Genomic DNA, 12,603 nt, shown 5'->3' with positions numbered 1-12,603 from the left:
TCTGTAGGCGCGGATCCAAAGGGGGGGGGGGAGATGAGGGCGATAACCGCTCCTGAATGCCAAGTTTTCTGCATGTACAATTCCTTTTTTTTCCCTTTAAAAATGTTTATCAGAGACTGCGTGTTTGTCGATAATGTAGTCATATTTCCTTGAGTATTCGCTGTAGTTGCATAACAGGAATGGGAGGAATTGTGATAATGAATAATGAAATACAACAATAGACCTCCATTCTAGTTAGGGACCTCTGTTTTCTCTCTGTTCAGCTCAGTTCCTCTTTATAGTACTATATATTGTTTAGCACTACATAAAACAGTACAAATATGTGTTAGATTAAAAGCTCCGTGAAATATAAGACAAAGTCGCCCCATGTGCCACTTCGAGATCCGCCACTGCTTGTCCGGCATTTCTTGACTTGCTACCGTATAAATTAAATGTAAATCTCTCGTTTAAAGAGCGTCCAAAACTTAGTTTTTAATATTTTTTGCAAAAGTGTGAAAAATCAGTCAGAGTAAGTCAAAATAATGCTCCCGATTTCAGCATTTCTTACATTATATTTTATGCACAGTAAACACAATCAGTACTTATGAAAAGAAGAACTGAATAAGCTTCTTTTAGCAAAATTACAAAGTTACAGCAATCGTAGAGAAGTTACAGAAGTATAAACACTTGAAATGTTGCTTTAGTAACAGTGCATGAACAAGGAATCAAACCTCCTTACAGCATAACGGAGTTAATTTCTGTGATAATAGTAACACTCGCAAAGACAGCGCTTGACCAGTATGTGAACATCAGAGTGTGCATGGAAAGTCCCTTCGATATTTTAAAACTGAGAATTTACCGTGACTAATGTAGAGCCAACAATGGAACGTTGAACTTGGCCTATCCACGACTGTCGTAACGGTAAATTCCTATCTACATATTCGGTTGTCACTGACAGAAGTGAAATCGCCCGTTGCAAAATGCTTCATCCATCGAGGAAGACAGTGACGAGTGACCAGCCAGAACTTGACCCACATTAGCAGCGACACATATGCAATCCGAAAAGTACGACCCAGATTTGGGATTTCCAACCCCATCATCCGTTGACGGCCACTCACTCCAACGGGAATGTTGCACAAACCCAGTACTCTTGAGCTGTTTCAAGTTTCCCATTCCACACCACTTTGTAGAACTTTCATGTCACCACAATTTGAAATTTTATTAAATTCCTACGTAGAATTCGCCAACGTAAGTTTTCTATTCAATTTATAATTAACTCTTGTACAATGTACTGTAATTAATATAGTCTAGTTTGTTATTATAGTATATTTTGAAACTTTGGTTAAAATTGGGTAGTGTATGTGAGGGTGCACGTTTTGTTGAAGGGTGTAGTGTTGTTTTACATCACAACCGGTGTAAATCCGACTATGTACTCTTGGTCATCATTATCTCTAGATCTGATAGACATAAACTAATCTGATTCTATACATGGCCATTGTGAAAGGATAAATGCATTTTAACTTATTGAATTTCGTTTCTGAAATACGATTAGTTAATTTGAGCCTTAAAATGTACCTTTTTCTTACAGATTTATGCTTGTTCTCCTCATTTCTTTAAGTAAACGAATCAGAAAGAACATCTGATGCTGCACCAAAATACCTATTCCTTTACACTTCATGACGCTGTTCCACGAACACTATCATACTCCATTAGCAATCCTACATACGTAGAATGTACGGTCTATACTTACTACATTTGCCCCCACATAGTTCCGACAAAAATCGCTTTGCAATATACAAATAATTCAAAAAGAATGGTACAACTTACACAGTTATTATGACGTTACTATTTATGATAGAAAATCGGACAAGGCATCAACATAAAGAAGAACTCGGGAAGTTTTACTCACATGACTCACATTATAAAGATTCAACATGGGAACCACGGCTAAGCAGAATAAGTCCGCTAAGTGGGAATAAAACTTCCAGAGTTTTTCTTTATATTGATAACTTGTCTGATTTTCTATCATAAATAGTAATTTCATAATAACTGTGTAAAGTTGTACCATTCATTTTGAATTAACCTGTATACCTAGGTAATAGGCAGGAACCGATACGTATACAATAACCTGAGCTACCAGTCTCAAGTGGCCGCGGTGGCTCAGTCGGTAACGCGTCTGACTACCATGCTCAAGGTCCCGGGTTCGATCCCCGGCCGGTTCAAATCCGGGAACTTTTCTAACGGTGGAAGCGGCCCCGGCGCCTACCCAGCGTCGAATAACATGGGTACCTGGGGGAAACCCTGGGGGGTAAAGGCGGTCAGGGGCGTGATGCTGATGCTCATGACCGGATCAAGAAAGTGTGGGGCGTTACCCCCACACCCCCTATGCGCCTTCATGGCGTGGTGCTATGCACAGGGGAACACTTTACTTTACTTTTTTACCAGTCTCACAGCAGTGAAGCTTGTTTGTTAATATATTTCCTCATTGTAATTTATTTCATGATATTGTAAACGTTTGTTTGTAACTTACCTTCTTATAGACTAGCAATAATAAATTGGAAGTTGGAGTACTTGCTGTGGTTTCCTATTTTGATGTGACGACATTTGAACTCTTCAAACCGAAATGTCATTTCGACAAAATAGGTACCTCCCACCCCCCCACACACACAAAAAGAACATTAACATTTCTTCTCATATGCAATGGCCGTGGTTACATGAAAAAGTAAGAACTTCCCAAATGTAGCGACACTCAACAGTCGCACCCTGTGCTTTTCAACAAGCAAAAGCAGGGGTGTCTGCCTATTATGGCGCAGACTGCGCCATCGAATTTTTTTTGGGGGGTTACCTTATTGTAATATAAAATTCAACATTTATATATTTTTCCAAAATACATGTAAACATCTTAGGTACACCATATTTAATCCATTAGATGAAGAACATGAAGTATTTTGAGGTAGCGATGCCCACAGGTGGGTTTGTGGACTCTCGTTATGTCCAAGCAACTTATTATTTTTTTTGGGGGGGGGGCGATTTTTTGTGATGGAAATTTGATGTGAAACAGTACAGCATTTGACACAAGTTGAATTACGTTATTAATTATCGATCGTTGTTACATAAATTTACATAAATAGCAAATTATAGACTGCCAAGGAAATTGTAGCGGGTAATATTATTATTAAGGAACGGGCACCGCCGGTTTCAGGATTCGTGAATAAGGGGTACGATAAGCAAAACAGCACCCCCCCATACTAAATTGTTGCTAGCAATTTTATATGTAGTATCTGTGTGACAATTTTTTTTGTTTAATAATACAGTATAATTAACGTAAGAACTTTTTGGAATATACAGCACTAGTAAAAAAGATACCATATTATACAGGCATATTTCTATATGCTTCTAATGAAACTATTAACATTTAATAATTAAATAATGTAATTAATGCCTCTATATTGTTAATGTCTTTTGTATTTGTTATAATAGTACATGATACGAGGTATTACATACAATATTTTTTCAATATGTGCTCCGATAGACGAAAGTTAACTTATGATCCATCATTGACTCTGTCCTCCTTTACAAAATATTACCATCCACTTTACATTCTAAGCAGACGAAATCTACCTTTCTCTTGTGGCGCCGGTGCCGTAAGGTTAATTAATTTTCCTCTATTTGTACTGAAATGTTTGTGCATGTTACAAATACCAAGGTTAACAGTTGAGTTTACAAAAGAAGCCTACGAGGGCCGTACGATGTGAATCTATCAATGCAATGCGAAACATTAACATTTCTGCACAATTTTTTTTCAACAAACATCATCAATAATTCATCGAATCGATCTTGTGTCATGGTGGTTATTATTTTTGATTTCACCAGTCAACTTCGAGAAACTTCTCTCTACGCTGGCTGTCGAAATTGGTATGCACAAACATGATCTAATGATTGACTTTACTGTTGAGTAAAGAACAGCTGTCGCTGCAGATCTGAAACACTTGGTCCTAGCTTCAGAAAACTGCGCAGAAATCAGACATTTGAATTCCAAGTCAAGGTCTCGCGTCTCTATTTTTCTCACATAACACATATTATCACAGATCATTTGTGTCTGGTTAAACAAAATACAAAATGCACACACAATATCATTTATTAAAACTTAAGTTATTGAGAGACAAGCAAAACATGTTACCTGTTGCCCCTGAGAAGAAAATTTAAAGAAATGCATAATACTTTTTGCAAACATCTTACCCCATTAGCTACCGTGTTAACCCTGAAAATTAAGATTTTTGGTCCTAAGTATACATACCAACATGAAAACAAACTAGAAGCCACAAAGCAGAAATCGGGAATTTCAGAGTTCCGAACAGTATAATTGCATGTCTAATCCTAATATTTTATTTTCTTTGGAGGACGATAAACGAGAATTTGTTTCTTGCTTTTAGAATCATTAATACGACCGGAAGTATGAGAAATGGGTGAAACTATAGAATTAGGTACGACTTCTTCACTCAAATACTCGCTCAAAACGTATGATTTGGTTAACTTTTTTTTTTCTCAAAGGCCAAATGTTACGTGTTCTCATTGTCTCTCAATAACTTAACTTCACGGACGAAAGGTTGGTTAAATAACTCACGTTTCGTTTTGTTTTTGTTAGCCGTACCTAATACTATACGTAGTTTTACCAAGAAATGTCAAATTCTTGCAGCAATATTTTATTGCGATTTCAAAAGAAATAGCCAGGAGAGAAGCAAAGACAAAAACAACACTAAACCTGACGTAACTAATGTTATTCAAGTGACAATATCTCTTAGTTTCGAAATTCGAATCACATTTTTTTTCACTATGATACTGTTCGGGAAAAGTGTACAAAAATGTTTCGCTAGAAGTAGGTCGTTTTTCAATGATTTCAATAACATCTGATTTCGAACGTTTCAGAAAATTATTCATGAAAGTAGACTGACGAAAGGTAGCCTTTTCCCGTTCTGTCTGCCTTTTCCTATTTTCTGCCCCTTCATGTCGCCCCGGCGTCCGTGAAACAACAGGGGGTACGGCCTTACCATTGTACCCCCCCCCTGGATCCGCCGGTGGAAGGGAGATATCCAACTCTTACACATTGGGTCTTAAATCGAGACGTGGATTCTGGTGGGGGATTGAGGATTAAAAGTTGGGGGAGGGAGGAAATATCCGACTATTGAATATCGGTGTTAAATCTTAGATCATCCTGGGAATTTTAGTTAGGGGGGCTGATCATTATATTTTTTGGGGGGGGAATATCCAACTCTTGTGTATTAATATTACGTCTGATATTGTAGCGGAAAATGTGGTTTGCGGACGCAGATTTTTTTTTCTTTTGGAGGGCGTAATATCTAGGTATTCTTCAACATAAACAGTAAGTCCAAAATTTTGGTTGGAGGCTTGAATATTAAATTTGAGGGGAGGAGATATGGAGCTCTTAATAAAGCGTAAAATCTTAGATTGCGAAGGGATTTCTTTAGGGTTCGAACATTATATTTGGGAACTATATTTAGCGTTATGGTATGCGCACGTTTCGGCGCCGAACATGGGAAAAGAGTAGCTGAAAAAGAGTAAATATCGAGGGATCCTATGAAAGTATTGACGTCCCATTAAATTAATATTCTTGCAAGCAATTTTGGATTACAAAAATGCGTGTCTAGCATTTTCATGAGACGATTGTGAAGAATTATACTGTACCTGCATTACAAGACAAACAATATTATCGATATTTATTAACAATATAATTTCTTAAAATATAATGTTTAGTGTCGGTATACTGTTTCATTTAAAACAGATGAGTCACTTTGATGATATGGTTCTATTAGCAATATTATTGTATTATTGATTCCCTGTAGGCTATTCTGCAATAGTTGTACTAACTGTGCACTTCATACTAACGTCTTTCACATTACTCGATAAAACAGGAAAATAAATAGTGTCAAATTCGCATTTTTAAGTTATTGTTGCAGGGTAATTTTGCTTTAGCAAGGGAAATTTGCACTGAAGATGAAATCCATGTAATTATTGCTATGGATTACTAAAAAAATTGTAGTTACCCCAAGAAGAGGGGGTGAGTTCTTTGAAGGAGGCACCTTATTATATTCTCGTCCCGGCCTTAGGAATTCTAGCTAGGGTTCTGTAATTCTCGATCTTAAGTTGTGTAAGACTTTGTGTTAAATACCCAAATTGTGGGCTATTAAAATCTTGTTCTCCAACCACAAACACTGTTTAAATACATATTTATATAATTGACACTTGAGATTGCTAGCTTTCAGTTATTTCCAAAATTCGAACCATTAAAAAATATGGACAGTTTAACAGGGTATTGTATTCAAATAAAAAGAATTATTACGTATTCACCCAAAATATTTTGATGGGTAATGCATCCACGGTCTAGCTAGGGGATGGAAACCTTTGTTTAAGGAGGAAGGGCAGATAAAGTATTGTTCAATAAAGCTTGAAAAAACGTTACTTTCAGTAGACACGCTATCGTAATTAAATACTTCATGTGGATTACCACATGATTTGGCGGGGGGGACGCATGACGAGATTGGGGGGGGGGGGATTGCGCCATTGGCCTTGGGGGAGATGGGCACCCCTGAGCAAAAGCTCATTTCCCAATGCAGTATCCGTGTAGACTTTAATGAGTTGCCGATTGCAGACATATGCATATCCTATCTCGCCTCCAAATCTCACGACGACCCATTGACCTCTTGAAATTATCCTGGAAACGTCACCGCCGCGGTTAACCCTCTTCAGCCCTCCAAGGTCCTCGGGATAAACGGAAACATTTTGCAAGTGCAGCGCAGACGGGACCAACAACCGAAACGCCAAGGAGACCGTCGAAAGTCGGTTGTGCAACGGAGGCCCTTGTCAGATGAAACCGAAGGCCTTTGGCGCATTGTTCCAACTGCCGCATGACTTGCGTATTGCGCGGAGCGATCGTTCGGTAATGATCTATCGAAGGTAAGGTCAAGAAAATTGCAAGTGTTCTGATTCTTGACGGTCGTAGCCTGTTCCTTCCTCGTGCTGGGAACGGCCCGCCCGTCGATGAGATGGGAACCTGCGACCTTCAAGGTCTCCTCCGCTTGGTCCCGAGGCAAAATCCGGCTTTCCTCGTGTCTGCCGTCTCGCCCACATCAGGATTCGCGCATCTTTTGTGCCCCACTCGCACCAAAGACCACGAGCGTGCTTCCTTTTTGTAGAAATCCCCGTCCGTTGAACGGACGCCTCTGAAATGGAGTGGCTGAAGGTCGAAACGCGCTAACCGGAACCTAACCCTGACGGCAAGGACGATCCTTGGTGCTGCTTCTGTAGGAGGAAAAATCGCCTTCAGCCTTTCGGGAAGGAAGGAAGGTCGAAATGCACTCAGTTTGTTCTTGCCTGTGTTCGGGTGTTGGTTCGTAAGAGAAGTCCTCCCAAAGTGTTACGTGAAAAAGAGTTAATTGTGTGAAGAAGTGAACAACTTCGGTGACATCCATAACCACTTTTTGATATCCCAGGTAAGATTCATATTTTCTTAGTCTTTGCATGTTTCCGCTTGTTGCTGCCGAGAGTCGAACCTCAAGATCTTGGTCAGACACCAATTTTCTTCTGGCCTGAGGCTCTTAACGCGAAAGTGTTGCACCGGCATGTCAAATTCTGTGTAACACTAGGAGAAAGTTGCTTTCTGTGAAGTTGGAAATTAAACAACAGATTAGGACATTAATTTATGAATACTGACACTGTGCCTATTCTACCTCATTTCTTCCTTCATAAAACGTAGCTGCAAAAAATGTTTATTTTAGTCTATTTCTTATATTTTTCAATTATATAAATTTATAATATTCCATTGTATGTATACTTATAAACAAATAGCATAACTGTATATTAATTCATGTAGGGCAAAAAGCTGTTTTTGTTGTTCGGAATCAATGTAAAAAAAATGTAAGCTTAATTGTAACCCTACTTTAATAATAATAAATAATAATAATAATAATAATAATAATAATCTGTTCTATCATATTGTACTTTCTCCTCGTGCTGCCTTGGTAAAAATTGTCGTGAATTTCTGACTTGACATCATGGCTAGTTTAAATCTTTTGATTAGAGAACGATGGTGAATAAGAATAGGTGATTCCAAATAGGAAGAAAAACAAACCCTGGAAAGCGGTTTGACAACGATTTACCACAAGAAGTACCATCAATTTCAATTTCACTGTTCTGTAACTTTAGGCTCACCGCGACGATGAGGATGAAAAGATTAAGGAGGAGTAGTCGCACTTGTATTATCCATCATAATTCCATTTATTATGCCAATACATATTAAACTGATGTAGGGAACCCGAACGCTCATGCCCAGGACAGGACTCGAACCTGGAACGAGAACGCGAGTCGACCGCTCATCTCACTAGGGATATCAACCAGGAACTACCAATTTCTGAGCACATTGCACCAACTCCCACATCAAGGTCACAGCTAAATCATTTACAAAAAACATATAACGTTTCTGAAACAGACATATCTGAGTAGAAGTAAATTTTTTACTTATTAAAAACCAGGACCACACAACACTATGTAGTGGAAATGTCAAAAGTATTGCATAGTCACTCGTGTACGAATTGCGTTACGTCACTGGGAAACTACAAAAGGGGGGAGCACTAACCTTGAGGAGTAGGGCTTCCCCAAAGGCCTTCCAAATATAGTCGTTAATTCAATCGGTCAGCAGGATCTATTTGTAATGTCAGCTTTCAAATTTCGTAATAGGGATTCCCGATTCATTTTTCTCATTCAAGTCACATTGATGATTTGTGAGTGCATTTCTTTACTAACCGTGACTACAGCCAAGAAATCATTCAAAAATAGAAAAAACTATCTATGTGCTTAGCCCAGGAAGTTTTTGTAGATAAATTAGCTAATTGCTTTTCAGACATGGTGAGACAAGTCGTCTCTTCATTTTCCCGTTTTTGACTAATACAACGATTGACTTATTTGAGCGTAAGAATGAATGCACTTTTTTTAAAAGAAGAAGACAAGTCAATGAAAATTTGAACGCTAAAGGAAATTGCTGTGATAGGACTTCTTAAAGATTTTCAAAATAAAGAAAGTGCTTCAAACAAGGTATCAAGGCCAAGAATGGAAAGCTCCTCCACATGTTTGCTCTCTTGGCAACCACCTCGTTGGTCGAACACGATCCCTATGTACCGAAGGTTCCTGGTTTGAGTCGCGGCCTGCGCATGCGCTCCATTATCGACTGTATCATCCATCATTATCATCGACACATTTAGCTTAAGAGTCACAAAAGTGACGTGGAATAAGAATATACACGCAATCAGCCCAACACTCCGGCCACCTTTACCCTCCAGGACTGATGAAAAGCTGAGTAAATCCTAGAGTCCCTTACACAAGAACATCAACGGAAATAGCCTAATCCACTCTGGTAATAGAATCTAAGATTCCGGTCTGGTTGTCAGACAATCTGTCGACTGGACCACCGCGACTCACAATTCAACATATAAAGAAATGAATTGTATTTACGATTATTTTCACTACTAATTTTTGTTTATAAATTGTTTTTCTTCTATCCAAGGGAGAACCACGGTCACAGGTCTATTTGCAGCAGAATGTAGAGATGTGCTTGTTTGAACGATGAGTAAGCATGATGGAACCAGAGGATTAGGCATAAAATAACGTCAAGGTCCAACACATTTCTTCCTGTTCAAACACAAAACTTGGAGCGTAGAATACAGAGCTTTATTTTTGTATTATATAAGACAGACTTGATATACAAATCTGGATGTAAAGGGTGAACCTTTCGGAAGGTATCAAAGTGCCAACATTCCTTCCACGTAGTACACCCTGCTCTGAATTTTTGCGGACCAACGTGGCTCTGGCGCCTGAACTCCACAGCTAGCACAATTCTCTGTGAGGCTTGGGATTGTCTTCTCTTAGGTTCCATTCATCCTTATCTTCCCGATTAGCCCGAAGTGGCAGAAAACAAGCAAAGTAAAACAAAACAATCCATCATGATATACAAATCCTAACAATACGTAGAATCTACTTAACACTATAATACCTTCAAATCTTGGTCCTGGACAACAATTAGGTTACACTATTGAATTCTGTTGGTCAAAATATTTATTTATTTTTTGTTTTGTTTCCGGTAGCAAAAACAAACACACACACACAATGTCCTTGTGAATTGCAATAGGTTTGTCGCAATCTTCTCGGTAGCGGTGTGAAAGATTTAGAGAGACTTCGTTGCTGACTAAAGGATTAACCCCTTGTCATCTCTATTTGCGGAGATTTCAGTGGGTTTGATATTGACTTCCTTTCACTTGCCCCATTTTGGTTTCCTATGGAAATGGAAGAAATGAAGGAAAAAGCTTTTCCTTCACCTAAGAGAAATTTCGCCTCCAGTATTAGCCTTTGGACACTTAGCTTCCTCATGGTTGCCCTTCATTTCGCCCCGGGGGACAACAAATTAAGTTTGCCTACACGATAACTTTCTTGAAATCCAATTTCTGTCCAGATCATCCTAATGGAAAAAAAGATCCGCGGTGTGTTCTTGTGTGCAAACGCCCCCGGGGCACCAGCTGCCCAGCTGAGTTAACTAACTCGTGTCACATCCCAACCGGAGGCGCCAGCGAAAGTTCTTCCCTGGTCACGTGCATGCATTCTTTACCTGGGCTGTCCGTTTGTCGGAGAAGGAAGAAAGTTCTCCCACCCCCGTGGTCTGCGGCAACGTGTTCCTCGGCTCTCACCTAGGCACGTCGAGTATCGGAGCCATATGCACGCTGAGCAAAATTTTCGCTCGTTGAGCAGACAGATCATTTACTTGATGGTGTGCGCTCATTAATCAAAACATCAGTGCCATCAGCTTTGATTGCCCGTTGCAAAACTAATATTACAATCATTAATTTTTGCTTCTCAAAATAGTGATGGGTGCTAATAAATTAGAGCAAAACCAAACATTTCTCACCAAACGTTATTCGAATTTTTCGTTTTGCACAACTTTGTAAAAACTACCGTGTATGTTTGGAATAAACAATACTTTCATTTTAATACAATTACAAAAATTGGACAATTATATTATCTTCTGTTACTTGAACTTTCTCGGTAATTATACCACATGGCAAGCCTTTAATCACAAATACTTCATTAGCCGCCATCTCACGAGATCGAAATACAAAACGATATACACCGTGTCCATAAACATACTGTCATACTTTAAAGTGGTATTACGTCGCTTTGGATAATCGTATTTAAATGAAATTGGTGACATTTGAATGAAAAAAACTCAAATATTTTTGTGCATGTCAACAATGGTTACATAATTTAGAACTACATTATTTGTATTCATGTCCAGATATTATTAGAATAATTAAATCAAGAAGACTTAGGTGGGCAGGCCATGTGGCACGAATGGGAGAGGAAAGAGGAGTTTACAGGATTCTTGTTGGGAAACCTGATGGTAAGAGACCTGTAGGAAGGCCAAGACGAAGATGGAGGGACAACGTTGAGATGGACCTAAGAGAAATCGCTAGGGATGGAAAAGAGTATATAGAACTTGCTCAAGATAGGGAAAGATGGAAGGCCTGTGTTGCTGCAGCCATGAACCTTCGGGTTTAAGAAGGCTAGGGAGTTAGTTAGTTAGTTAGTTATGTCAACAATGGACATCAATATCAGCAATGGACAACAATGAACGAGATCAAACATAGAAACTGAAATAAATCCACTCCTGACAACAATGGACGATGGGGGTTCATTGTTGGATATTTAGCAGGCAGGCAGGTTACATGTGAATGTTATCCTTTAAAATTGTGTTCTTATTACACAAGATTTAAGAACGTAGCTGGTGTGTTTTAGAATATCATTACACGCAGAGTTTGGTGAACGTGTTGGTGTGTTTTATCATTCCACGCAGAGTTTGGTGAAGGTTCAGCGTGCGGATTGAAGTGGTTATGGTGACCCCACAAGAACGTAGTTGGTGTGTTTTAGAATATCATTACACGCAGAGTTTGGTGAGGGTTCAGCGTGCTTATAGGCGAAGGTTTCAAAATCAGGCTCCTTCACACACGTCAATTTTGAAGTGGTACCGGGATTTTGTGGATCGTGGCTGCATATGTCATCAGGGAGACCATCTGTCAATGCGGGAATTGTGGAACAAGTGCGGGAGGCATTTGTTCGTAGTCCTAAGAAGTCTGTACGTAGAGCTAGTCAGCAGTTGAACATCCCCAAATCCACCGTACCTAAGATCCTGCGTACGCGACTGACGTTTCACCCCTACAAACTGCAATTAGTGCACAAGATGAAACCTGATGACCCTGTAAAACGGTTAGATTTCTCTGAACATTTTATGTTACTAATGGAGGATAACGTAAATCTGTCAGGAAAAATAATTTGCAGTGATGAGGCAACATTCCACGTTGGTGGAAAAGTGAACAGACATAATGTAAGGATTTGGGGGAGTGAGAATCCACATACAATTTTGGAAGTTGAAAGAGACTCCCCTAAAGTGAATGTCATTGTGCCGTATCGAAACGTCAAGTCTATGGCCCATTTTTCTTTCGACAGGCCACTGTGAAAGGTCCAGCTCATCTTGACATGTCACTGAATGGTTATTTCCACAATTGGAAG

General features: G+C 39.2%; 1 protein-coding gene across 6 annotated transcripts in view; it reads left to right on the top strand.

Annotated features, from left to right (window-relative positions):
- LOC145986558 (dual oxidase maturation factor 1-like) overlaps window positions 1-12,603 on the top strand; it is a 445,828-nt gene that overhangs the window by 116,156 nt on the left and 317,069 nt on the right. Inside the window, exon 1 of one of the 6 annotated variants that reach the window (XM_083120705.1) lies at window positions 7,207-7,487. The exons of the other annotated variants lie outside the window; for them this stretch is intronic. The gene's annotated coding sequence lies outside the window, so the exon portion shown is untranslated. Of the gene's footprint in view, window positions 1-7,206; window positions 7,488-12,603 lie in introns of those variants that run through there. 6 annotated transcript variants of the gene reach the window in all.

This window comes from Lepisma saccharinum, chromosome 4 (assembly GCF_977018435.1).
Source record: "Lepisma saccharinum chromosome 4, izLepSacc3.1, whole genome shotgun sequence".
Classification (NCBI taxonomy): domain Eukaryota; kingdom Metazoa; phylum Arthropoda; class Insecta; order Zygentoma; family Lepismatidae; genus Lepisma; species Lepisma saccharinum.
The sequence above is the reverse complement of the archived record's forward strand: the minus strand, read 5'-3'. Positions and strand labels throughout refer to the sequence as shown.